The sequence below is a fragment of the Halichoeres trimaculatus genome, unplaced genomic scaffold, assembly GCF_033239565.1.
Source record: "Halichoeres trimaculatus isolate MK-OKI-2021-1 unplaced genomic scaffold, fHalTri1.1 fHalTri1_scaffold_17, whole genome shotgun sequence".
NCBI classification, from domain to species: Eukaryota; Metazoa; Chordata; class Actinopteri; order Labriformes; family Labridae; genus Halichoeres; species Halichoeres trimaculatus.
The window spans coordinates 18443280-18466574 of NW_027437195.1; the positions used below are offsets into that span (position 1 = coordinate 18443280).

The following is a 23295-nucleotide window of genomic DNA, read 5'->3' on the forward strand; positions in this document are numbered from 1 at the left end:
TTTATTTATTTATTTTTTATGTTTTGGTGTCTGTCTTTCTGCATGTTAGTTTTTACACAAATGTATTCAAGTTTTTTTTGTCATGTGAAATGGCTCTAGGTAACTATAAGCCTGAGGAACTGCAATACTTCAGATGTTATGGTTTTTATGTCACAAAATATGTTACAAAACAACATCTCCAGAATGACCAAAAAAGTCATTTACTGGGTTGAATTAAATTATCAGTGCTCCCACGCATCCCTGGAAAACAGTGAACTAATTTCCAGGCATAAAGAACAAATTGACAGTTAGAGAAAGCAACGTTTTGTTCTGTCCTGGAAAATAGTTAAAGATTCTTCTCAAACTAAAGTGTATTCACAGAAGATGGTTTTATCTGATAAGTCCAAATTATGTAAGGGATCATATCAAATAGAGCTGCCAAACAGTAAGCTACAAACTGTAAGCACTTAAGAGTCATAACGCAGAGTAACACATGTAAGATTGATAACTTAAAGGTCAAATTGCAACTCTGGTGGACACACTTTGAACATTAAGAGCCATTAATGTTATTCTTTAAACATAAAAGCACGAGTCACCGCTGGCTGCTTTTTGGAGTTTTTATTAGATGTATGGATTAGCGTAGCTTTTTTCATCATTTTGTTTTGTCAGCTTGTCTAAAGTTGGCTTGTTAGTGTGATTTGCATATAAAGGTTTAAGGTTTGTGATTCACCTCTGGTTTGGGGCGCTGGTTTCAAATATGTGTTGGGCATTGTTGGAAGAGTTTGGTAAGGAAAGCAATGCTGTGGTGAAAACTGTAAATAGCAGCCAAAACTTGCAGCAATTCAAACACCAGCTAACTACTGGTAGACAGTACAATTTTTTTCTTTTTGTGCATTGCTGTGCTGCTCTGGTATATCATGACCATATCATGATGTGTGTGTGGAGGTACATGCTTGCACAGGTGTGTGTTTGTTCTGTTTATTGGACCTCAGAGAAACTCTGTCTCATTGCCTTCACTACTTCTGTATGTCCAGAAAAGGACAAAAGTTTGATTTGATTTGATAAAATGTGTAACGCTTGTAGCTGTGTCTAATCCAAGGGGCAACATCCAGTTTAAAAAATGAAGCCTATGTGGAAGTGCTTAAAGTTGCAGTTCATTGAGGGACTGCTTAAAGCTGGCTGCAGATAGACCAGAAACTACATACACACCTAGCCATAAAAAACAGACTTTTACAGTATTAAGAAACAAATTAACAGCCTGGTTAAAAAAAAACTGCTCGGGTGTGTATTGCTTTTAAATATTGGTGCACACTGTATGGGTCATGAATTTTTTTCTAACTCAGTGGTTCAGAAGGTATAAGGAGAGTTTGTCCAATCAGAGGCACAGCGTCTGACTGACCGAACTGGCGCCCTATAGCTGTGCAACTCTTGGGTTAGCATCCTCAGAGGGACCTTACCTGATGGTCAGCTTCATTACTCTGTTCAGGAACAGATGGAAGACGTTGCAGAGACTCTGAGCCAATCCCAATTCTACCCCTTGGCCCTTGTCTTACCCCTAAGCCCCTGGTTTTGCGCGTGCACGTCTAGTGAAGTGGTTCCCTGATTCACCGTAACATCGAGAGGAAGGGCTACCCAGCTCTTGAAACATAGACAAACTGGAACTTGAAACCAAGGGATTTGACAAATTTCCCATAATATCAATACTTTTCCTCCATGTTAGCCATGTTAGAGTTGCTGTTTTTATTTTAAAATTGCACATGATAAAAATCCAGCTAGCGCAGCAAATTCAAAGCAAATGGTTTTCAATACAATGAACTGCAGTTATTGAATGATTAGACAGCTAAGCTGCATTCAGGGGCTGCATCAGCTACATAAGCTTTGGTAAGTGAATGTTGTGGTATTCAGAATCCACATTATACAGCTTCTTACCGTAACATCCACTATTCAAAGCTTAGCTGTCTCTTTACTCATGTAATGCAGTACATTGTAGTGAAGTCTGTTTGTCGTGAGTTTGTCGCCCAAATCTGACATAGGTTTATCATCACTTTGTAAAAATGTGTTTTATTTGGAAGTGAATAAACAGTCGCTCTGCCTAAAACAGCCAGCAAGCATCTAGCGGTGATGACGTAACAGCTATTGAGTGGCATCTTGTTTCTAAGAGTTGTTATTTTTTACCCCTTTCCCTTGGCCCTTTAAACAGAAGGCCCGAGGGGAAGGGGGAGCCAAAGGGGTGAGACAAAGGGGAAGGGGTAAGAGTGACAATTGAGACTGGCCCTATGTCGATATATTCTACAGTGTATGGTCTCATCACATTGTTAAAGGCATTAGTAAAGAAAGTGGAAACCCTTTTTATCCATTTATTTGAAAAGTAACAAAAATAAGTCATAAGTTTATACAAATTCAGTCAGATAGTGGCATCTTTTTAGATTTGGTTAAATTTGCTTAAAGTAAATATTGTCAACATATGTGGGGACTCACTTGGATATTATCAGCTTTGAGCTCATAAATGTGTCTCCCATAGATGCGCTGGATTAATGATGTGCAAAGCTCTCATTAATAATGAGATGGCTCCCGTGTGCATCCACATGTTTCTGTTTTTTAACCTCTTGTGTGTAATGATGATTACTCCATTTGTGTCTGTAATTATCATTTACTAAATCAAAAGGAGGATGATTAAACAAAGCACTTTCATCAGCCACCAGGATCGGAACATTGAGGTCAGGCAGAGCTATATTTGTGTTGGAGATGCAGTTAATGGAAATAAGGAAAAACAAATGGGGAACAAACAAGTGGAAGATAGTGGAGCTATTTGTATTGCGCCTGTGTCCTTTGGTTTCATGTTGTCCAAGTTGACATTCCAGAGGAGCAGGGTAATGTTGTTGTTCTTTACGAGGTCTGCTGATTCTCACTAGCTAGTTATGAACAGTTCTGGTCCGCAGAGCAGAAAATCTCATCACCGCGCATATTTACATGGATCCTGTAAGATGTTGGCATGGTTGCAAGAATCTGTAACAGGAAAAGGGTGGGAATTACGATTCTTTGTTGACAATCCTTACAGAAAATCTGAGCAGTATTTTCATTGTGAGTGGGTGCTGATTATCCACTAATATGAGATCAGGGTCATACATTGCTTGTCTACAAGTTTATCTTTGTATGTCACTTAAAATCACATTTAATTATCTTCAGATGACACATGTTCCTTAAAGATGGAGCTGGAAACTATGAGATTTATGGCCAAAAGTCATGGGAACTTAAAAAGGCCATGCACGCAATAAACATCTGAGAATATTATGCATTCTTTTCATTATGATACTCTGAACATCATCAGCATAGATTACATCCAGCCTATTCATCCACATCGTGTATTTCTTCTATTAAACACTGCCAAACACAGTGCGCTGCTTCAACTATTTCATGAAATCCAGCCATATGGCTTTAATATCAATGGAAAATATGACTGTGGGCCTTCTGCGCTCTCCAGGCCATCCCTGCTTCATTTCTTGCTCTAAAATATGCATGACAATGGTAAGCCTTTTACAAAGTCTGTCCATCCTGGCCAACTTTTCCAGCTGAGGATCTCTGACCCTGGCTTAGCTGTTGACAGTTGTCCCAGGATGTCTCCAGTCAGCAGAACTTCAGGTGTCAGTCAGCAGAAGGGAGGCAGGAAAATTGCTTTAGACTTCATGGGGTAGTGTCTGTATGAAGATAGATTTTGGATGAGAGTGAATTCCCCTCTTCGTGCTGCTGTTTCCTCCACTGAGAGCTGGCCTGCTTAACCAGTGACTCACCACTTAGCCATGCAACAAACAGGGATTCTTCTTCCAACGCAAATCTGTCCATTCATTGTCAAGGTTTTCTGCTGTGTCAGCTGTTGTGAACTTTCAGAGGGAGATTTAGTTTGCATATGGACCATGATGTTATACAAATGGACGTCTTGGTAGCCTGTAACCTTGTGGCTTAGCAATTTGTCCGGCTCATTACTGATTATGTTGGTCTCGGTTACTCTGCCAGCAGGGCAGAGATCCAGGTGCAGTTTTTTTACATGCTGGAAGATGATGTTCCTTTAAGCAGCGTTTCCACTAAGAGGTCCTGTTTGATTTGGTTCAGTAGTGTACAGGATTGTGGGGGTTTCCACTACCAAAAGTTAGGAGTGGCACTGAAATAATTGATCTGTGACCATCCAACTTTTTGGGTTCCTTTCTGTTGGGTAGGGATGGGTACCTTTCACATTTGAAACGATATGGTACCGATACCTGGTACCTGGCAATTGGTACCGGTACTCAACGGTACCGTTTTTTGATACTTTTCTGTGTTTATGTGATAAAAAATATCAACTTGTTTAATTATAAAGTATATATTTTTTTCAATTTAACATATTTATTCTTCAATATATAACCTTGCAATGCTGTGTTCATGTCCAGTATGGAAAATCTCCTACTCTTCCACTCCCTCACAGTCACAACGATGCATTTAGGTACCTAAACATGGTACCATTTGATTTTTTATGAATTGGTACCTGGTACTTAAGACAGTATACCTTTAAAAATACCTAATTCGGTACCCTTCCCTACTGTTGGGGTCCCAAAATTATGCTGCAATCTGGTGATTGATGGACAAGTGGGGGTAGAGGAGATTGTACGTAAAAATATCTTTCTTACCTGATGTTATTACCCTTGCCGAGGAGGTTGTGTTTTGGGGGAGAGTTTGTCTGTAAAAGTAATGAACAGATTTTGATGAAATTTTCTGGTAATGTTCAAAATGGGATAAGAAAGAAGTGATTAAATTTTGAAGGTGATCTGTATCACTGTCTGGATCCAGGATTTTTTTTAAAGGATTCTTTATCATTGTGAGATAGGGTTGTTTTCACCATACATAGATATAACTCCACCATAAATGGTCAGATTGCTTTGCAAAAAAATACAAGACAAGGTCACCATAATTTCTGACAGACGTAAAAGTACGATCCAGATCCTGGCCATATTCTAGATACTAAGATCCGGAATATAAAACATGTACTGGGTCATCATAATTTTCAACACTGTCAAGTAACAAATTATGGTACAAACCTGCAACTAACACCAAATTGTAGCAGACAGTCTGCTGACAGGGAGTATAACATTAAAGTAGGACCAAGTGTTGGTGACAAACACAATATGCTTTGCAGAGGTGGCTCTGTTTCTTGTATGTTTTTACTCTTACCAGGGAGGGCCTTTTGGTGTTGTACTCTGCTAAATTTTTACTCACAGTTGTTGGTGAGTTGTTTAAAAGATCTGTTTGTTTTTTTCTTTTTGTGTTCATGTTTCTTAGTGACTTATTAAAAGGCAACAGTGTGTGAGGTCTTGACTAGACACCAGCATTTCAATCCAGGTTGTAATGAGCCTTTAATTTGATGACACCAAGAAATCTCTCCACACCAAAGCCTGTTTGCTTTATGAGATGAACTCTGAATGCAGAACAGCTGGAGAAAATTCCAGATGTCTCTACTCCCATTTACTGTATATAATGTGTTATGGCCTCAAGGTTGACATTTCACATCATTCCTGGACCTTTTCCATTTGAATCGCTCTTATTGTTTGACAGGGAGTTGTGCACTCTGCTGTATACTGTATGGATTTTATACAGTCATTCCTGTTCCTGTTAAAGACTCCACCACATGACTTGGCCGGTTTCCAAAGCATAGATTTACTTTCTCTGTGCTCTAGTCTGAGGTTTGATTTTTAGTTGTGGTTTCGACCACCTTTACCGAATTTAGTGGTTAGGGTCAACCTTAGTCCTGGGCAACGTAATCCTGATATTTTCAGTCTTGGTCTCTTAGAGGAGTTATTGTGGTCCCTGGTGCAGCAATCTACTAAACACTTCCAAGTACAGTATGTTTCAGTGTCACCACTTGGCACAAGGATATCAACTGTAAGCCAGGCTCCTTGAAGACTGTGAGAAAGGATGAATGGAGCCAGCCAGTGGGTGGTGGAGACCCTCCCAGTTGGGTACCATCAAGCCAAGATCTAACCCACGATGGCCCATCAACAGCCCTCCTATAGCTCCATGTAGCTCCAAGTCAGGCCAGCCTTGTTTTACTGGTTGGGTCTTGACTTCTCTGTCTGGTTTTGGGGGTTGATGAATGGTGCGAGATAAACATCCATAGCTTCCACTTGTTGAGCACTTCCTGTTTGGTGTCGCCCAAGTCCTCTCCTGCAGCCAGCAAGGGAGCAGTGGCGGGACAAAAGTTCACGACTCCCTGAGAATGACTCCCAGTTAGCCAGCTGGTCAGCCTGGACAGCCAGCCAGCCAGCCAGCCAGCCAGCCTGCTACAGAACATTCCTCTTCAGCCAGGCATTTTTGAAGGATGATGTGATGTTGCTCGAGATGGGTGGGATTAGACTGCTAGGAAACTGAAATATTTCAAGCTAAACACTTGCTTTGGTATCACTGAACATCTGACAGATTATTGCAGATACTGTAATGGGAATGGTGCAATAAAACAGCTGAGCTTTCAAGATTTATGGCACCATGGTATACAATAAAGACGACTTTTACTGGATATGTTTGCAGCAAGCTTGTTGAATATAAACCTAGATTTTACTGTGTAGTTTGGCATTAATTAAAGTTGTTCTTGCATTCAAAGTAGTGCTGAAGCTTGGCAAAAGACAAAAAAAATCTAATTTCCCTTTGGCACAGGTAATGGAAAAAACATTAAATCTTTTCCTTTAATGTTGGTTTAATGAATGCTTTAGATTTAGCATTTGTCTGTAGGATGTTGCTGTATTTTCAGTCCAGCTGGAAATGCTGTGTAAAGCAGCTGCCTCAGCCACAGGTCTCTAACTCCCAGCTCTGGTTGAGGTCTGTACAGCTGCCTCTGTAATTAGTGAGACAAAGGCCTTTTTGAGTCAGACACAGGCTGAGCTGGACACCATACAGTCAAAAAAGAGTTATAACAACAGAAGGATTTTGATTTTTCATAACCTCGGAGTAATATCTCTCTGGTGATGTAAGGTAACTTTACGCTTGGCAGGGAAAACGTGATCGCGTTAACGTTCTTTTCAAAAGATTTATTACACAGAGTTGTAAAAGCAGAGACACTGCTTTTGTTTGGTTTGCACTCATGTGTTTTTATGTTGGTGTTATATCAGCTTTTCAGCACTGCTATGCAAAGATAATTGTGCTTCTGATCAGATTTTTTTTTTGGTCATTAAGCTTTAAAATATGGAATCCATATGACTGCAAGCTGACCAGCCTCTTCACCTAAAACCTGAATAAAAATGAGTGAGTCTATGAAGAAGTATCTTTTGAGGCGAGTAATGGAATAAAAAGTTCTAAGGGTAAGAAAATAAAAGAGTAAAAAGCAAGAAAGACAAGTACAGATGGAAAAAATAGAGACTGCAGTTCACATTGACCAAAACTAACTGAAACATACGGGGACACATACGGGAAATAAATCACCACCATCTCCCTCGCTCCCTTCCCTTCAACAGCATGAGTCCACATCTGCATGTTCCTATGGAGCTGGCAGACATATTTCACCCCAGAGGACACCCCAGCAGCACAGGGCTTTATGTGTGATATACATGAGGCCAGACATTTCCTGGAAAGCACATTCAGCATCTACTCTAAGAAAAACAGTTCACACTTAAGTCAGAATATTCAGTGCTTGCATAGGTTTTGAATACACACTGTCATGGCTTCAGCTGTTTTCCAAATTAGATGGTTTTGGGTATTCATTTGTAGCCGTGCCGGTGTGTTCCAAAACCATATAGTAGCCATATAGTCATAGAAGTCTTCCATATACAACTCAGAACCCTACCAGCACAAGGAATCTATCAATTACCCCAGTCTTGGAGTAATTTGTGGAAAAGGCAGAGAGAAGAAAAAAGGGGAAAAATATCTCTGATGTTAAGTGAGCTAAGTAATTTCTACCATCTGTAGTGCACATTTCTGCCGCCTTGCTCTCCTCTAAATGTAAAGTGGCAAGGCAGAACACAGGGCTCAGCCACAAGAGTGAGCCAATGACAGAGTGGAGAAGAGTGTGGTCCTCTCTGGGGATGGGGGGAGTAGGGGCGACTGGGACGGCCTTTTTGGCAGGCTTCACACAGGGCACAGAGAAGGTTGTGGCCACTGTACCACTGATGTTAAGGCAACGCCAGACCATCAGCAGCAGGCCACTCCTGCCACTAAGTGTGCTTCTGCTTGCTTCAAATGCCCTTCATGATACTTAAAGGTCCCATATTATGCTTCTTTTCTGTAGTTTAATATGGATCACTGATGTCTCCATGAAATGGTAGTAACATGCTTTGGTCCAAAAAGCCAATAAATGAAGCACAGCAGCATTGTTTCCAGGCTCTCATAGCCCCTCTGTTCAGAACGGTCTGATTTAGTGGGCGTGGCCTTCATATGTAAATGAGCCACCGCTGATACCGCCCCGCTTTTCCGCGTCACTGAGAGCGGCGCCACGAACTCTGAGAGCACAATGTCAAGAAAACAGCGAAGTTTGTTTACCGTAACATTACAGGCTAAAACAACAGGCTAACCACAGCTAAAGTTAGCATCCTGAAGCTAACACAGAGACAGGGGTGACACTGAGGAAAAGCTCTTACATCTGCTCCACAGCACACAGCATTTAAAATGCTCACATTTCCAGGGTCCGAGGTTTGTTGGCGGATGGTTGGCGGATTTATCAGTTTCCTTGATAAATGAACTCTAGGCACTTAGTCTTGTCTTCTTCCGGGATGGGAAGCTTGAGCATGGAACTATGTGGCCGTTTACAGCCAATAACAAAGCGGTGATGGCTCTTCAACTTTGGCATTCTCCTCCCAGCAGCGGGGAGAGGAGTGGGTGGGGAGGGGGTTCGGGGGTATCTGCTCTGGTGGACCATTCAGGTCAGACTTGCTCCTGATTGGTCAAAAAAGGGAATCGCTGACGTCGGCAAATCCCTAAAATCCAAACAGCTCGTTTTAGGTCAGGATTTTACATTCACAAGCACTACTGAATACAGGTTTTGTCATTAAATATCACATTTTGTGGGCTGGGGGGAAAGCCAAAGATCCACAAATTTGACTGAAAGACTCAATAAATTGATTTTTGCATAATATGGGACTTTTATCTCATACAACTGATGGGATATAATCTTGCATCACTCCAATCTCTGTTCTTTCTGGCTGAACAGGCTTTGATTGTGATTGTACTGAGTGTAAGGTGGAATCATTTAATACTCATGAATCCTGGTGACTTTGTCCTTGTGAAGCCAGCCACGTGTGGTGATTTAGGAGCTACATCCTGAGCAGCTCCACCGGTTTCCATTCATAAATTTGTAACTGTTTCATACTAAAGTTCACAGAAAGAGGACATGTCATTTCCTCTATTAATTTATTCATTAACGCTGGAGTTTCTCCTCACTTTAGACCCTTTTCCACCCTGCTGCACTTGCTGACAACCTCAGCACACTTACAGGACTTCAGCCATGACAAAACGCTAAAAGAGCAGAGTTGCATTGACACTGACGTTGCCCTTTTCTAGTCATTAACCCGTGTTTATTTGACCTGGTTAATCACTAATGTCACTCATTTGATTGAAAGATTTTTCAAATCAAGGGTTAGTCAAACAGATGATATAATCCTGATCTTTGCCAAAACTGTCCTCTAAAGAAGACCACATGGCCTCTGTTGTTGCTCCAAAGTCATATCAGTGCGGTAATATTGATCCCTGCAGCAGGAGCAGGTTGCAGAATGTCTTATTCTTGGTTGTTTTCTCAGCACTGTTTGCCTTTCCTGTCTTTCAGCGTAGTGAGTGATCTGACAAACTGATAAGGAGGTGGCCGGGGAAGTGCAATTATATGTCAATACAACATGAATACAACAAGAGACATGTTGTGTTTTGGAGAGAACAGGTCCTAATAAGTGCTTGGGAGCTGTTTATTTCATAAGCACAGTTTCCTTTAAAAAAAAGGACTGCAGGGGAGATGGAAAGATAAGTAGTTTTATTACAATCCTGCCTTTGTTTGTTTGAGCATTTGTAAACCCAAAGGAAACAGTCAGCCACTCAGCATGACTCCTTTAGACGATGTGTGTCTTTCTCCAGGGATTCTCGCTGCTCTGTTCGTTCCCCTCAGAGCCGCTCCCTGTTTCCAAATTCTCCCTGCTCCCGCTCTCCAATCTGCTGTGGTTGGTGGAGCAGCACAGCTTGTTCAGTTTGTGTGCTTGTGTTCAAACAACTTTTTCTCATATTGCACTTGCCATTATTTTAGTGTATGTGTTTACAGATTTAGAGAAATGTACTTTTGACATCTTTGGTTTAAGAAAGTTAAAACTTAAGTATTTAAATAGGAGTTTATTCTTTTTTTTTTCAAGTTAACAAAGATTCTGTCGTATTTCTGTGAAACTTCTCATTCAACAGCAGGCTGTGTGCATGAGTAAGAACTTGTTATTAATCACTCTGAAAGGGAAACCACGAGCTGTTAGTGCCTGCTCACTTTATTAATGTCTGTGTTGAGCAACAGCAGCATGTTCCTACATCCTGCTGTTACCCCGCACCTTCTGACCTCCTTCTCTGACAGAACAAGAGAAAGTGCTGTCACCGTCACCATCAATCTCGTGGAAGTTCTCCCCTGGTTCACCTGTTTATTTGCCCTGTGTGGAGGTGAATCTGGCTGCTGCTCTCTGCTTCTCAAGGCTAGGGAGGGGAGATGGAGTGTGTGCTGCAGTATATCGTAAAGGCGGAGGTGCTGGCGGAGGATTGCAGCGGGGCTATAACTCATCAGCAGTGTGCGGGGGCCTGGCCAAGCATGTCTTAGATCACACTGCTCTCTTCCTGAGAGGCTTTAGATCTTTTGACTCAGCCTTCCTCTTCTCTACTCGGCCTCTGGACACTGTTAATACATGTTATACTCATGCACGGATGCACATAGGATGACGCCCACACATGCAGGACACGATCGTTGTAAAGGGGATGAGACCGTTTCTGTCATGTATGTAAAGAATTGATGCAATTAGGCCATAAGCCACCTGGCTCTCATTGGGGATACAGTGGCTGGAAACCAAGCTGTGACCTCATCGCCATTATCTCCAATCTGCTCCAAGGCTTTTTGTTCTTAACCCCAGAGTATAACAGAAGAGTTTTCTTTCTCTGAATGTGAACAATCAAATGCCTGGAGAAATCATGAGGGATTTTCTTTGGAGGATTGAAAACTGGGAAGAGATTTGGCTGCTACACACACAGCGACTGTTGTTGATGTAAATTCAGTAAGAGGTATAGCTTTGTTGGAGTCCTCTGAGGATTGCAAGAGGTTTAGGATGACATGTGTTGAGTCTAAAACTATGCTGTGGTCTTGGTAAGGTAGTAGACCTGGACTCAGCGGTGAGAGTTCGAATTCCACCTCTTATGCAGCAGAAATGTAGAAACATACACGCTGTAACATTGGCTGCAATCACATATGCACACATGCAAAGGAAACCAAAAGATGAAACACTTGGCACATTATGAGACCTTTAGTTTCCTTCAGCAGCTGTATCTCTGCATAAAACAGCGTAAAGTAGGAAGAGTTGCAGCTGAGTGACAGTGAAGATTCTCTGCTTGTGCGCTGAATTTGGTTTCAAAAGTGTGCTGTTCTGGTGTGATGCACATCCAAATTGACTGAATGGTACCAGGTGTGTTTCATGTAAAGCTTGATTTAACGCTTGGCTGAAACTATGAGCCCTGTGGAGCATCAGCTGTCATCCAGACTCAATCTTTTGTCTGGAACAACATTCCACGGTGATATAGGCTTTTACTGGAAAAAAACAACAACAACTCAATGAGCCATGTTCTAGCACATGAAAGGAAACAGGTTAGTTAGTCTGTGAAGTGAGAAGGTAACAGCTTCTCTTGCTGCTCTTCTACCAGATGAGTTTCCTTTCCGCTGTATGTGGCAGCTTCAGACGGTTACTCTGAGTGGAGTCTTCCTTTCGCAGCGGAAAAGAAGCTCATGTTTTTGAGAGTTTGCTTGATCATGCTAGTGGCCAAACACGCCTGCTTTGTAGTGCTTTGTTAGTCAGTCACACAAAGCTCCACTCTCTTTCTCTCCCACCTCCAGCTACGGTATCATATTTTCCTTGTCCTGGCTCAACGAACTAAGAAACAAATGGTTTAATTCACCATTAATATCACTTTCTATGCAGTTTACATAACCCTCTAATGTTGCATGAGTATAATATCTGCAAAACAGCTACAGACATCTCTCTTGATGAAAGGAAATGTTCATTTGCCAGGTCATTGTGCCTTACTGGCAGGAGATCTGGAAACATATTTGTGAAATATTTGGATCCTTTTAGGGGGCAGCCTGATAGTTCAGTTGTTACTCCGGGTCCCTCACTGCAAGATGGTTCCTGGTTCAAATCCCTGATGATGTTAGATGTTCTCCCTGGGTTTCTTCCAGATACTCCATCTTCCTCCCACTGTCCAAAAACATGCGTGCCAGGTTGAGTAGCGAGTGTGTGTGAATGGTTGTCTGTCTCTGCATGTTGGCCACAGATAGGCTGGCAAACCTGTCCCCACCTTGTCCCCAATGAAATCTGAGATGGACGGGTTCTTGGTGTGAAATAGTTAACAGCAGCTGAAATGACCTTTGTATCTCATTATTACCCATTGATTCATATTCTACACAAACCAAAGATCGTATCAAATCCACTATGTCACAATATATTGATCAGGGGATGAACTTCTCATGTCTATATATATAATATAACGTGTGTGAACTATACTCAAATTAACAATCTCCACTTAATTTAACTACTGTTAAAATGCAAAAACACATAAAAACAATCTATTTTTTATAATTGTTTATTAACTCAAGCAGTAGGGGGTTAAATGTGACAGCTATTTTGTTTGGTTGGTGGAATCTAATAAATGGCGCAAAGGCTTCTGACAAGACAGTTTTAACAAAATTAGGGCTCTTAGCCCAAGTATCAGATTAGGGTATTTTTAAATGATCAGCATTTTAACAGATACCCTCATCTGATCATTGCTGTTAGCTGTCTAGAGCATAATTTGCCACTGAATGCCAATGCATCAGTATAACTGAGCGCTCTGAGTTCACCCAACCTCATAAACTCAAAGACTGAATAATAAAATAGTGTATGGTACATTGGTGTGGAACACCAGCCACAAACATGTGCAGCCAGACACATTACGGCAATAACATCTGCTTTGCAGCACCTTTTGGTAACTCCCAAGGGACGTGCAGGTTAAAAAGGCTAAAACAAACGCAGGACAGTCCATTACCTTGAAATTAGCATCTCCCTGGCTGGAATGTCAACAAATAAATAAATAAATAAATAAATCAATCTAGAGTCTAACAGCCACACATGAATACATTGATGCACTACAGTCTATTCTATTATCTATGGTCGATTCCTTTACTATGGAGATTCAGGTCTGTTAAAATTTTAATTTAGGAAAACAAACATGAAACAGTCGCATTAGTGTCTAATATTTATGTTCCTAGCCTTACATCGTTTTGTGAGAGTTTTGTTCAGAGCAGCCTTGTATTTTAGCATTTTAGCATGCTGTACGGCATACACACAAGTTCAGGGGGCATCAAACAGGAGAGAGTGTAAAATAGATTAGATGATTTTAACATCAAAACTAGATGGACCAAGTTAAATGGAGTTAAAAAGTATAAGACACATTTTAGCTGTAATCTTTTACTGTTCATTACTGTTTAAAAAAAGTGAGCAACTTCACTTTATGACCCCTTTAACAAAGTTTATCTCTCTCTATTGGATTGGGACTTGGTATTGGCAGATATTAAGTATGGGTTGATATCAAGGAGAAAAGATGCTGATAGGTTAATCCCTAGCTAATATATAACTTACCCCCTAGATAGATTAATTATATGAAAGACAATTTATAGGAATGCTTTCATTATCCCTGAAAGTCCAAAGGTATCAGTCGACAAGGTATCAAATGGGTTGAGTATGATAGAGACATGAGACCAAATGTATCTGATTTTATATATTAACTAAGTATTTACTTATAATATTTTGGAAATAATTCTGACATATGTTGTTACTTTAGTAAAAGGTCTGTAAAAGCATGAATATGAAACTTAAAACTAATTTTCACATTTTTCTGCTTAAATGTTCAATATCACTAAGAAAGTCTTCTACTAATACTGATAATGTGTGAGATAAATGTTAGATGATTGCTTTTGACAGTTTCATGAGCAAATAAAAAGTACACACTGTGATTATGTTTGTCAGAAACTCTAAAGACAGCTTTATCTTAAAACGTTGAATGTCTAATGAAGCAGTTGTTACAGTCACAACCCCATGATAACTAAATGTTATTGTTCTGTAATAAAAAGTTTATCCAAATTTTAAAGAAAAATTAATCACATAGTTTGTCTACACTTTGTTTTATTTGACCAGGACAGATATTAGGACTAATCCAACATTTTGGAAACATGCTTACTCATTTTTGAAACCAACTTAGTTCATTTTTCTTGGCAAGATATATTGGCTTTCTGGAGTCTTGTCGCCACCATAAAGTTGCCAGATAACCAGAACAGACTCCAGGAAGTTTCTGCTCCCAGCCAAGAAATATTCTGGCATCTAACCCATGTTAAAACAGCAACTGTTCATTTTAACACTTCCCTTTCAGCACAAAGCAAAGAAATGAACAAGATCAAAGTCTTAAAGAGTGAGCTGTACAGATGGGTGTAAATGAATTTTCTGTTAGCTTTGGAGACTGTTTGTTTCCTCTATATCACACCATATCCCATTACATTGTCTGAATCCAAATGAACAGTCACAGAATTATCAAAGCTACAGAAACACAGACTTTTTCCTATCCCACTATTTTAGAAATTTTATCTGCCAGAAAAATTATTTTCTTTTTCTGCATCTTGATGAATAGGTCAGCAGGTCCCAGTGCTAAAACAAATGTGTTTTTTTTTAAGTCTGAACATTTCCGAAATGTAACAAAACTTTATAGTTAGTATTTTAATCACAAATATCACCTCTTTTTCAATCCTTAAATAAATTGCTTTTTTTTAAATAAACAGGGTTATTAATCTCTTTGTTCAAGTTGCATACAGAACAGACAGTGTTAATTATTTTGCCTTTGCATTACTGGTTTGTCTTGCATATTTTCTGTGTAACTACAAAGTTTTGTGCTTCATATGTTGAATTAAAGCTTTATGAAGTGGTCATTTTGTATTTTGTGTATGCATTCCTTATTAGGTGTAGGAAATGCAGAGTGACTCACAATAGGATTTTTTCACCATCAGTGCAAATGGTTTTCATCACTGGTGTCTGGATGTGCATACAGGCCCTGCTCTGTTTCAGTCAGCCTCTTTTTCTCTGTGGCTTTCAGTGAAACTTTTGCTTTATGGATCACTGCTCTAAGTCTCGAGTATCACGTTAGTTTAGACAAAAGAATGCCATCCCCATTCAACATTTCCTTTTTTAAATTTTTGTTGGTCATAGTGGCTTGCACATCTCTTAGCTTCTTTTCACTACTTCCAGTCTCCTGTTGGTACTGGTATCTTCTTTGACCAACTGACTCTGAATCATTCTCTTCTCATTAATGTTATTTGCACCATCACTTGGTATGACAAAGCAGTAACACAATACATCAAATTGGCAGGGAAATCAGCTAAGAGTGCTCTACTTATTCAACTGGAATACTGATAATTTGGAGTATCAATTTTGGAATCACATAAGTCAGGAGGACATAATACCCTTAAGACCCGAGCTTTTGTCTAGTGTGCAAGTTTTAATTCACCTTTCTAAGCATAATAACTACACTTGGTCTTTGTATGGGAAGTTTGATTATTTGTGTTATGAGTTCTCTATTAGTTGTTAGTTATTAGTGTTACTGTACTTAAATTAGGGATGGTACCTTTCACATTTGAAACGATACGGTACCGATGCCTGGTACCTGGCAATTGATACAGGTACTCAACGGTACCAATTTTTGGTACTTTTTTGTGTTTATATGGTAAAAATATCAATTTTTTTCATAATAAAATCTCATTTTTTTCATTTTAACTTGTTTATTTTTCAATATATAACCTTGCAATGCTGTCACAGTCACAAGGATGCATTTAGGTACCTAAACATGGTGCCTTTTGATTTTTATGTGAATTGGTACTCCAATCCAATTCAGTAGGTACCTGTAAAAGTACCTAATTCGGTACCCATCCCTAACTTAAATATGTCTTTTATTAATTGAAATGGGTGTAATGTTGTGATATCACCAAAAGATGATGTGGGTAGTGTCCCTAAATGTGGCTAATCAGTCAAAGTTTGAAAAAATGAAGTATCATGGGTCTGAGAAGCAGGAATGTAATGTACACATTTGTAGACGCTGGGTCTTAAGAGGTTAAATTGCTGTTTCAATATTTTACCCAGCATTTCTCTTTGTTATTGTCAAACTCCAACCCTCTTCGTTAGCTCCTGAACTGGGATGATTCATTTCTCGCAAAGAGAAGCGACATTTAGGACTTGAACTAAAAATATTATTTAAAACTACCTCCAAGTTATAAGTTATTTATTGAAAAATTAAGCAGTCATATGAAAAGGAAACTGTCAGTGCAGGACTAGAAACACTTACTGTTGAAGAAAACACTGGAAAACTAAAGTGCTTCCAGTTTGCCCTCTCTTGATGCTGAACTTCAGTTGACATGTCAATGCTCACATCTATGCCCAGTTTATAATTTATGTGGCATGTGTGCGTCTTGCCATACTGCTGGAAAACTTTTGCTCAGTACTACTTCAATAATAAGTAATGAAAACAAATACATTTCCACTGTTGACTTTAATAGATTGACACAGTTTTCCACAGAGCCTTTGATGTGACTTGAACAAAGTAATTACAATTTCCCTCTAAAGTTTGCATGGGCACATAATTGGATTTTCCAGTGCATTCGTTTGACAATTCATTGAAGTATATTTTCCTTTGTTGTGGCCATTAACATACACCTCAAAGTCAGCTGATGGTTTCCCCATTGTTTTAACATGAGCACAAAAGAGTTTCCTATTGTGAAAACCTTCGAGATGGCTTATTCAAACTTTTGGTTTCACGAGTTCATCGGTTTTGCACATGTAGCCTATTAAATCTGCCTCACTTTAAGTTGTTGTTTTTTTCATTTACCATATGCCATTTGATCCAAGAACCATCTTATTTAGCGCCCCAGAGACACGATGGAGGCTCTCCTTGGATATCAAACAGAAAAAAACAACAAAACAAAATCCCCTGACCCAGGCTTTGTGCTCTATCACTATTATACAAGTTCAGGCTAATCAGTCAATGGGCTCATTTATCTGTTAAAAGAGGAAACTTGTATCATTCTGATCTTGTGACTGTTAATCTTGCCACCTCCAGCTAAAGGAGCATCTCTTTTTACCTCCTGATGGTGGTTCGATGTTTTATAAGAGGCCAGTACCTTGAGAAGAATTCCCTGGAGATATTTTTTTCTCTGTGAGGAGGTTAGATAATCCTCTGTCCTTTTGGTGATTGAATAGATTCATTCACCCCTTGGTGCAAGCTTTAATAGGGCAACTTATATGTAGAGGAAAACGTGCAATATTGTCTGAGCTTTAGATTTGGATCAGTGACAGTTCTGGGATCCAATAACCTCCTTTTTAGGGCTGGGCAAGTATGGCTAAAAATCAAAATCACAGTCAATAAACCTTCTGCCTCACTTTTGGTTAATGCATTCAGTTTATTCTGTTGATATTTGTATGACTTTGAAATAAGTCACAGAAATGATCATACACAGACAACTAAGAGTTAGTTATTGAAGCAATGGAATCGATAACAGCCACAGGTAGGATGATAATGTTTTGTGACAAAAAACACCCAAAATTTCCTGGAAAAAAAAGACGTTTTTTTTTTCTTGAAAGCAAAATAAATCATTTTAATTCAGTTGTGTTAATGTAAAAAATATCTTTTAACTTGTGAAACAGGTATCTCTACTTTTTGGTTGATGTCAGCCTTGTCATGGCCTAAGTGTGTCCAAAGAACTGACACAGAATTCCTTTTGGGTCCGAGCTGTTCACTTTGTGCTCTCGGCTTTGTGTTTTAGTTTTCCTCCATGACGCTCCTGTTCTGAATCCTGTAGAATCCAACAACAGTATGAAATCGATTGTATTATCTACTTGTGTAAGAAAATTAAAAAAAAAAAAAAATTACATTGAGTTAGCCCTTCTCACCAATAGATGGCACTACACTGCCGCAGTTTGACAACTTCACAGAGGTAGATTATTCCTTTCTCCAAACCGATTGAGGTATCATGTTTTCACTCAAATGGAAAGTTGTCAGGGTGCGTTTTTTTCAGCGCATACTCAGATATGATGTATGACGCAACTAGAGGCATTCCCCAATTTATTTACATTTGTTTGCGTTTGTCTGCGCATGCCCCCCCGTGACTATTCTGTTTGATTATAGCGGCTCATGTAGACCAGAGATTGGAATATTCCTTTACGCGTTTCCACCAAGCAGACCGGTTCGGTTCATCTCGGTACGGTGCGCATTTTGCGGCGTTTCCACTGACTTATCCCGGGATGGATCCCTAAAAACCGAGACGAGCCGGCCTACTTTTTTGGGACCCTTTCGTATGGGTGCCAGACTGAACCGATCCGCTATCGGAAGGTGGAGCAACAACACTGCAGACCGATGATTGGTCAAAAGAATCGTCACTTACCCCACAGACACAGGCACACAGACTTCTCTGAAAACAAAGCTTGATTACACTTTGTAACAGAGAGCTACATGACAATCACAGAGAGGATGAAATGCTGCATGTCTTCCATCTGTGCTCTTTGTTTACTGTGTCACATTTTTCTTCTTTGTTGAAGAAAGCTGCTACGGCATCACACTTGTGTTTAACAGCTGCATCTTTTGGCATCTGGCTTACACGCCGCCCACCACGAGAGGGCACAGTTTGCTGTGGAAACGCAAACGGGATCAGGCTTAACTGTACCAAACCGTCCCGAACCGTACTGAACCGACCTGGACTGCTTGGTGGAAACGCAGCTTTAGTAGAGAGAATTACAAGGGGGGAAAACTGAAACAATGGACACAGCAATACGTTGGTTAGAACCTCTAAAAGACAGTTTTGATTATTTCTTATTGTTTTTTTTAATTATTTTTAGATTAATCGCCCAGCCTTTTTCCCCTTTGTCTAAGACATTTTTTTTTAAGCGTCACCAAGCTATAATCTTCATAAAGAGTGTGACACACCCATTTGGATGGCATTGTTATTGGTATTATTATATCAGTCATTGCAGTCAAGTAGGAAAAACCATCAAATATCTATTTTTTGCTTTGGTATCAATGAATCTTGGTTATAATGGTTAGCTGTCTTATGAAAGCACTTCAAGTATCAGAATCGACCAATTAGAAATCCATCTTTCCATGAATGGGCAGCTAATATAGCAACCCTGATGGTTGTGTAATCTTGTTGTGAAACCCCTTCTGTGTTTCCTTGTCTCTGGGTAGCTCACTTCCATCAAAACAGGATTTGTTGTTGTGGAATCAAGATCTGGGTTAGGCAGAATGAGTGTTTTCTACTTACTCAGACTTAGTACTGTGTGGATGCGGATACAGAACGACAAGATTTCAAGTCTTTGGTCTGGAGGAAAGCATGATAAATCCTCTTGGATGTAATTCTCCTCTTCCTTTTTTCATCCCCCTTTTCATCCACCGCTTTCTCGCTAAAATAGACAGCAGTTTTTATTTCTGTGGATACTTTTTAAGTTCATACAATGAGGGCTGTATCAGATTAGTTATTCACAGAGTAAAAGAATGCATAGGCCATCATTATGAAAACAAATCACATGACAGCGTTCAGCCAGAGATCACATGACTATCATACAGAATTACAAAACTGGCATTTTTGAAAGCATCCTCTTTGAAGTAGTTTGTGAATGGAGCCATTGTTGGGACCCAAAACACTATATAAGCATGGACGAAAGGCTGACCGAAAAACTAAGGAGAAAAGGACACATTTGTAAAACCACTGAGCCAAAAGATTCAGTTTCTTATTTTAAGGAGCCATTGTGCTAACCTTCAGCTTTTATACGTTTTCTGATATAGTGTTTCTGCAGCTGGCTGTTGTTTTCTGTAACTGCACATGCATCTGTAGCTGTGGCTCCTGCAGACTAATCTGGATGTTTTACTGTAGCTGTCCTCCACATCTGTCTGGCCCGCTGCCAGACCAATAAAGGTGTGAGGCAGCCTGGGGTCAAGCAACATACTTTTCCTTACTGTAATCACATGGCCATCTGTCAGAGCCTGTGCACCGCTCTCAACACTGCTTCCCTTTTGCCACCCACCTCCTCCACACATCACACAGGCACCAAAACACAAAAGTATAACCACACAATCATGTGGACGTTCTTTGTCATTGTCTTCTGTAACTGAGCGCCCTTACACGCTGGTTTTGTGTCGTCTTCCAGTTCTGGTAAAGACAATCTGCAGAGCACTCAGCACAACCTGCAGTGTTATTGTCAGTTTTGATGTAACGTTTGTCATGAGAAGAACATGTTTGAGTTATGATTTGTGGATCACAACTCTAATTTATCACTTTGAGCTTTTCAGAGCAGCTAATAGTGTTCGCTGTGCAGACATCATTGTTACTCAGTGCTAAATGACAAACTCTGTTCTTCCAGCCAGATCTTTGTTTCATTGCTGAGGTAATTTGTTTTTGGCTTCAGATGCAATGAGACCATACTTCAGATCTGTCCCGCTCCCTGGCTCCCTCTACCCCTGTCATGTCCCCTTTTTTCTCATCTCTCTTTCCTCCAACTTTCTTTCCTCAGAACAGGATTTAGCATATCAATGGTGGATTAGTTCGTTTAACAAAAGCTTACTACTGCAAAGCCCCTTTCCACTCGTCTCTCCAGCCTGACTTGTGGACCTCACACACAGCTCCTCCACGCTGGGGTCTTTGGTGTGCGTGTGTGGTCGCGGCTGCTCGGCTGAATGGATTTGTGTTTGAAGATGACAAAAGACATGCTTAGTCACTATGGGCTTCGGAGATGTATGCAGTAGCATGTGTGGGATATGGTGTATGAGGGTGCATAAGTGTACAGGAGGTTTATTTTGTCATGCATGTATGCTGGGATTTCAGCGTTAAGCTTTCATGCACCCACAGTGTAGCCATCAATTATCACTTTATCCGTATGATCTGGAGAACATGTGCCCTGAACCCGTTGTTCTACTACCTCTGGCTTCCTCTTGCTTTAATGAGGCATGGAAAAAGAAGTGTCCTCTGCTCTTGCAGCCTATGCGTGTGAGCTTACAGATGCTTCTGCTCTGAAATGAGACCTGGGCTGTACAGTGGAAAGGGCTGTGTTAGAGGAGGCAACTCCAGCTGGCTAGATTCGGGTATCGACGAGTTATTTTCGTGTGGGCGTGGAAGCCGACAAGTGGAGGAAAACCCACTTTGACATTTCACCCAGCTCAGGAAGGATGCCCCCCGCTGGCTGCCTGTGGTGGTGTTGGTATGATCCATGTAGCATTAATCACCCCACAGGGTGACAGAGTTTAGGATGTAGTTATGTCAGAGGGAGGGAGCGAGTTGGAAATGTTCCATCAGACAGGCACGTGCCTCATACTCGGAGCAAAATGTTCTCTCTTCATACCACCAGCGTCTTTTGTTTTTCAGTAGTTCTGATGTAGCTGAAGTGCTCACCATACGGCTATTGCTTAATGGTTCCCTTCTTGCTCATGTGTTGACCGAGAGGGTGTTTCCAAACCATGAACTCTGGCATTCCCAGTCTGTATTTGTTACCTCTGCCAAGGAGGTTATGTTTTTGGAAGAGTTTGTTTGTTTGTTTGTGAAGAACATAACTCAAAAAGTAACAAAGGGGTCTTGATTAAACTTTCAGGAAATGTTCAAAATGGGATAAAGAAGAAGTGATTAAATTTTGGAGGTGATCTGGATCACCGTCTGGATCCAGGACTTTTTTAAAGGATTCTCTATCATTGTGAGATAGGGCTATTTTCACCATATATGTATATAACTCCACCATAAATGGTCAGATTGCTTTGTAAAACAATACAAGACAAGGTCACCATAATTTCAGACGGATGTAAAAGTACGATCCAGGTCTTGGTAATATTCTGGATACTAAGATCCAGAATATGAAATATGTACTGGGTCATCATCATTTTCAACACTGTCAGGCAACAAATTTTGGTACAAACCTGCAACTCACAGCAAATTGTAGCAGACAGTCTGCTGAAAGGGAGTATAACATTAAAGTAGGACTAAAGTGTTGGTGACAATCACAATATGCTTTGTGGTGGTCTGTGCTCTCTGAGTGCTTTTCTAGTTTATTTATTTATTCATTTATTTATTTATTGCAGCTTGGTAGAGAAAGTTAAGCATTTGCACATAACTTGCAGCAATATGAAGAGATTGTAAAAAGGATTTCAGGGCACACAATAATATCACACTTAAATGTATGCTAACACAACATAAAAGCTTTTACCTTACATAACCTCAGTGCATAAATGTTGTTAATTGGCCACACAAGTAATGGTGTAAATTGAGGATATGAATCATGCTGTAATGTTACATTCTAGTTTATTTGAAGTTGAATTACCATATTTACATGAGTAGTTGCTTCACCAAATTTACATTAAATGTAAAGCTTCACTGATCAGTTTTGGTTTTGAGCTACAAGCCCATAGTTCTCTTATCTCAGCCCAATACACTGGAGGTGAATTTAATGTACACGTAAAGCTCTAAGCTGTCGGGTCTCTTCCAGAAACAGTAACTGTTTACTTACTGATTGGTCTAATGTGCTTACTATGCATCCCTAGCAATTATTGGTGAATATGTGCTCCAAGGTAAGCAAAGTCTACTCCCAGTGAACCTATAGAAAGTTCATAGATGCTAAGCTAAGCAGCCAGAGCCCAGTGCATTTTTCTTGAGCAAGGCTTCAACCACTCATCCCCTTTGCTGCCTAAATGAGCAGAACAGACCTCAGTTGTCATCAGTTTCTGTGCAGATTCAAATTTTTGCCTTCCCGCAGATCATTCTTCTGGTTTTGTTGACACAAGTCATCTGATACACCCATGTTTTCCTGAGCCATCAATCTGTCTCACTGTCTCTGGATCTGTGGTTCTTGGCAGTGGGAATGCTCCAGGTGTCTTGTGTGTCCCGTGCCCAGACGCTTTGCCAGCTCAGGCGCTCCTGGGCCGTAGTAGTATTGTTTCTGTGGCCCATTGTGTGTGACCCTGGTTCAAGGGGAAGCAGCTGGTGGAATCCTTTAGCACCAGCCTGACTGGCACTGACTGAGCTCAACTGTGAGAGTGGCATAGCTGTGTCCTAAT

At 40.3% G+C, this 23295-nt stretch overlaps 1 protein-coding gene across 4 annotated transcripts in view; it reads left to right on the forward strand.

The window, feature by feature from the left end:
• Positions 1–23295, forward strand: part of prkd3 (protein kinase D3) — a 51373-nt gene that overhangs the window by 3171 nt on the left and 24907 nt on the right. The gene's annotated exons all lie outside the window — the stretch shown is intronic.